We start from the raw sequence: 5,927 nt of genomic DNA, 5'->3' as shown, positions 1-5,927 counted from the left end.
CTTAATTCAGGTACATTAATAATTACCAGATAAGTCATATTTTTAAACTGTATTTTCATTGTTGAAGTTTAAAAGTCTGGGTGTGCGACAAGGAGAAAACAGTGATTTTGACACCTACAGTATAAGGAGGTTGAAAAGTATTGAAAAATTATAATAGAAAGGTAGTAAAAAGTTTTTAAGGTGGTTTTATTGTTAACTTGACAAAGAAAGAGGAATTTGTCCAAAATTATATGTATTTTTAAAAATATGACCATAAAAGAACATAAAAGCGCCCATAGTCTAAGAATCACCCTAAAATTCAACACTGCAACTTTAACACTTTACTCTAAAAGTCCTTAACACCGGGATTTCAACACTGGAGATTTTACTGTGAACATTGGTAAATCAACTATGACCAATATTATAATTTAATATTTATAATAACCTGAATGTTCACTTGGCAAGATCAATTAAATTAATTCAGGACAAATAAAAGAAAGTAAAATGTCAATCTCATTTTTGATGATGACAGGGCCTGGATGAATGTTCTCTTTGCTGTAGTGACAGGCCGTCATTTGCCACACATCCAGAATATAAACACCAACATCCTGAAAAGCCCAACGCAGAATTCTGTCCAACTGTAGAGAATACCAGTCACTGCCGAAAATATCCTGTTAGAAAGACACAGAAACCCAACATCAACCCTAAACTCGCCATCACAGTGTGGCCTCATTGTATGTGAACACATGATATAAGCTTACCTTATATCCAGTGTTGACAGTCTTGATTACAACGGTAGTGTCAGGCGCCCGTTGTAACAATGCTAGAACAGCTTTGCGGATCCTCAACACTCTCTGGGTGAAGAAATCCAAAGGGTACGTGGTGAAATGTGGCCCCAGATTGAACATAATGACCGTGTGGGGTCCTCCAGCAAGGTCATCGATCTCATTACTGATGTAGTGCAGATCAGCAACTGCTGATTTTCGACTGCGCAGAGGAGCGCCATGAGACCTCCAGTGTAAGTCAATGTTGTTCTTAACATCCACTGCTATGAGCGGCCCTGACTGATATTGGACATGCAGGTTCATCTGCTTCATGGCTGAAAAACAGTGAGTGACACCAATAAATTTGATCCCACAATTACTGCATACACTGTATATATAACATATAATTAACTAATAAGCAGCTATTTATCTCACTTGGTACTTCTTTCACAAAGAACTCAAACCACTGTCTCATAGTAGAGTCTCCCATCATGTAGATGTGTTTGTCTTTCATGCACATTGTTGTCGTTTGGGTTGTAAAATGTCGGGTGTTACAGACAAAAGACGTCCACATATCATTCAGGTAAAAGCCGGCTGGAACTGGAGTGTGTAAACCAGGACGACACTTCTCTGTTACATCTGGAAGATGAGTAAATGATGTAAAAGTGTAAAAGATGAGTAAACTGTAAGGTCTTTAAGAAAGGTATGAGTTTGCCTAAACTATTTTTATTTTGAAATTATTTATTCATCGTCATTTCATTTCTGTATCTCTGTACTGTACTATTCTTCTGGGTTAAACTCTTGACCAACATACCAATAGTTTCATTTCCATGGAAACGAAGAATTTTGATGATGCTCTTATCTCCATTGATACCTTTGTTACTTTGTTTCCTGCCAAAGAGAACATGTTTGTCTGTCATACTGCCTTCCATCACTGCATTAAATCAATCAAGTATAAAGTCAAGAATCTTTTAATCTCACATAAGCATCTTCTCTTTATTAGTCAGGCGGTTTCTATAACCGCCCATAGAGTGGTACACAAGGGCACTGCATGGCAGCGATTTGGGTTTCTGGCAGCGCCATGTTTCTCCGGTACGGGGATCGTTGTAGTCACAGCAACAGTCTCCAGTTCCCATATGCTGTAGTCCATTCTTGTCCCACTTCACATTACACTTCACTGTTTCACTCAACCTGGTCATATTTGGTCCTGGTCCCTCATAATATCCATTAAAGTACACTCTGTCAGAGTCAGTATCTCTGTGACGCTTCAGGACCTGCACAGCTTCACTGGAGTGAATTAGACGCACAGCCACCTGAGCCTCACCGACCCACGGCAGAAGGAAACGCACAGAATAGGAGCCATTGAGCAGGTCCACCACCTCCCCAAACACACTGGCCTGTGACAGAAGAACATTCTCAGTATAACTCTCTCTCTCTGACCCAGGTGCAGAGTTTAAATTCAACAATCCTATTAAAACAATGTGTGCAATCACTGACCTTAGTTTTAGACCAGAACAGCTTGGCTTGAAAAAAGTCACCTCCATAACTCTTAGATTTTTTATCAAAATTCTTTGCATGCACCGTAACAAAAAGCTCCTCTCCAATTTGGTAGCTCTCTTTCAGGTTCTCTATGATGAATGTGGTGTGAGCTGGACTAGTACTCATGGACACACTTGTGATTGATCCGTCAGGCTCTGCCCAGTAAACAGCCTGCTGTAACCTGGAGTAGGCATCTAAACTGATTCTAAATTCAGAGTAAAATGAGCTTACAAGTGACTCTTCTGAACTGAATCCTGAAGGAGAAGTGGAGTTTGGAGAGTAAGAGAGTCGTGCAAAGTGCTGAGACAAAAAGCTTGGTAGAGGATGGTTCTTCCTTTCATTACCCATAGAAGACCATACAACCTACAAATACATAATACATGGTTATTAATCAAAAGTTCTGTCTTTGTTCCCCCTTGGTTCAAACTGTTCTCCATGGGAGTGGTATTCTAGTGGTAGCGGTATTTGGAGGCCTGAAATTGCAAACTTTTGAAAACAGGTTCAAAGTGCAACTTTTTGAAAATGATACCATTATTGTCTCCATGTAAACTATGGAAACGCAAATTTGATGTCATGTGCATGCATATTACATGTTCAGTCTATACACAGTAAAAAAAGAAAAAAACAATTATATGATCAGTAAGTCATGCCGACTTATGTTATATTACTTCATCAAAATAAGTTGAAAAAATTTCAACTTTTCATGAGTTACATTCAATTCAACTTTTTTTTAGTTACATTAAATTCAACTTTTTTTTTTTAATCGGTTTAATGTAATTTGAGTTGAAATTGTAACAAGTTGATTTATACTTAAAAATTGAAAGCAGGAACTGAACTTCAGTTTTAAGTTGAAATATGAGGAGATTTGAATGTAGGAAAAACTTTTCAATTTTTCGTAAAAATCACTGTCATGTAAACAAACCCTTTGTAGGTCTTCTACCACTGTTCTGATCCTGAAGAGCTTCATTAGCTGATTCAGATGTGTTTGATTAGGGTTGTATCTAAAGGACAGTTTGTCCTCATGAGCAGGGTTAAAGACCTAGGATCTAGTTGGGAAAGGCTGAAGTGAATTACTAGCAGTTGCAGAGGTGTAAAATACTTAAGTACAGTAATCAAGTACAATTACTCAAGTATTATTTTGGGGGATTTTTACTTTATTCAAGTACAATTTACACTGACTACTTGTACTTTTACTTTTTACATTTCTGAAGAAAAAAACAGTACTTTTTACTCCTTACAATTTTATTGCAACTTAAAAAGTACATTACATTTTTATGTTATCTTATACAAATTGAATATGGGAAAGTGCATGCACTGAGACAGGAGAGGTATGCATCAACTCGTCTAAGTTGAGGGAAGAAAATATTGGAATATTGAAAAACGGTGGTGTTTTCCTTTAAGAGATAATCACCATGTTTAGAATGAAACCATCATATTTAAAAACATGATATTAATCATATCATATAATAAAATATAATTTACTAAATCTATATTAAATTATTACACACTGTAAAAAAATTCAAGCGGTTTCAACTAATTATTTAGTAACTAGTTCCACAGATATTTTACGTTCAGTCAATTTCTGACTTCAAAGTGTTATCTGAATTGCTATTTTTTAGTTGGCTCAACCTTTAGTGAGCTAGTTTTATAGTCCATTCAACTAAAATGTTTTAATTGGTCAAACATTTAGAAGACTACAGCAAGTTATGTGATTTAATTTAACCGTTTACTCTGTGTTTTATATGTTACCTCAACTAAGATTTATTATTTGGGCATCATAAGAAATTGCTGGGGAACTACATAAACATTTTTATAGTTTAACAGAATTATTAAAAATGATTAACTGCTGTCTATCAATCACTAGGGAATGAAGAAAACAGTCACCTACATCTTGGATGGCCTGAGGGTCAGTAAATTATTAGCAAATTTTTATTTGTGGGTGAACTACCCCTTTAACCCCTTAACTGTCACTGACAGTTTTGAACACAGACATGATAGTGCACTATCCAAACTTATTTTTTTTATAATTCATGAATGAAAACATTTTCCAATGTGATTTTGATGTACCATTTCCATGGTAATGCAATGTCTGATTTTAAAATGGGTTTCAAAGGATGAATTTTGAGATTTTATGTTTTCAACTGATATATAATTTCTTATGATTTCTAAAGCGTGATAGAGAAAAAGGCAACTAAGACGACTTTCTGTGACAAAGGTCAGAACTCCTGTTATGATGTAGATTTTTCAGGTGCACTCTTGTCATAAATTAATCTATTACTTTTCCTACATAATTTTTTAACAAAAAAAGTGGTAAAATACCTATTTAGGAGTCTTAGACCTTTCCAACGATATATAGTTTGTATTTGCAATGATTAGATTAGGATTTAATTGTAAAATAGTGAAGTAAATTAGGCGTCCCACAGGGTGGACGGTGACAGTTAAGAGGTTAAAGCTCCATTTGACAAACATTACATCTGTAATACAACTGCAAAATTCAGTTTAAACTTTGTTTAATGAACTAAGAAAAACTAAACAAGCTAAACAAAATGTTAGCAAACAAACATTTACAAATATTACTACTGTTCACAAGTACATCTTTAAAATGAAGCAGAAGTAAAAAGAAAAAAAAAATTAACCAGGTGTTACAGTATATAAGATCAAATCAATTCACCTTTATTTACATAGTGCTTTATACAATACTGATTGGGTCAAAGCAGCTTTACAGAGTCAAACAGGAAAATAGTTTGTCAATAATGCAAGAGGACAGTAATTTTTCCAGTTAAAGTCAGTTAATTGGTGATTCAGTGTTGACATCATCCAGTTCAGCTCTCTTCCAATAATATCTGTGCAATCAGCCAAGTGTCCCCAAATAAGCAAGTCAAAAGTGACAGCGGCAAGGACCCAAAACTCCATTGGTGACAGAACCTTGGGTGCAACCAGGCACAGTCTGGGGGCAGTTCTCCTCTGGACAGACGAAACCAGCCATGGTGTGGTTTAATTCTAGGCTGCAACAGGTCAGACTGAGCAGAGGACTTGTCTGGTTCTCGTGGTCTTCTCCAAATGACCAACGTTGTCTTCGGAGGGGATCTGTCTCTGGGGCTCATCTAGCTGACATGGTCTCTGCGGTCTGGTCACATGAGTGTTTGGTGCCTTGGAAGAACTGACTGGGTTGCATCTGAAATCTTGCAATGATGACAAAGCACCAATGAAACCTTTGGCCACACCCTGATGGAGAAAGAAAAGTACATTTTAAGTAAAAAAAAAAAATGAAATGATGCCTTTTAAATAATTTACAATGTATCAATATCAGTTAATTAAATTTGTGATGAACCAGAAGTTGCAACCCCTTTTTTTTTGGCACAAATCCATTCAGCAATCCATAGCACAACAGGGAGCACTGATGCTGACTGGATTTGTAACAGAACATGTACATTTCATATTATAGGGCTAAGTTACCTCAAATAGCATAAAAATAATATCAAAATATAATGGCCCTGCCTGTCGTTGATACCAGTGGTGGCGTTTTACAAATTGATTGATCAGTTGTCCCAGTGTTTACTGAGCCACGGTCTTTCCCTGCGCAGGAACTCGTGTGCACGATCTAGTGATTCACTGGGGAACTGACTGAGACGCTTTGAACGGCCT

At 36.5% G+C, this 5,927-nt stretch overlaps 1 pseudogene; it reads right to left on the bottom strand.

Moving 5' to 3' along the window:
• Positions 1 to 449: 449 nt before the first annotated feature.
• LOC131554181 (NXPE family member 3-like) lies at positions 450 to 2,657 on the bottom strand (annotated as a pseudogene).
• Positions 2,658 to 5,927: the final 3,270 nt, after the last annotated feature.

This window comes from Onychostoma macrolepis, chromosome 15 (genome assembly GCF_012432095.1).
Source record: "Onychostoma macrolepis isolate SWU-2019 chromosome 15, ASM1243209v1, whole genome shotgun sequence".
NCBI lineage: Eukaryota > Metazoa > Chordata > Actinopteri > Cypriniformes > Cyprinidae > Onychostoma > Onychostoma macrolepis.
This window is presented reverse-complemented; position numbering and strand designations above follow the sequence as displayed.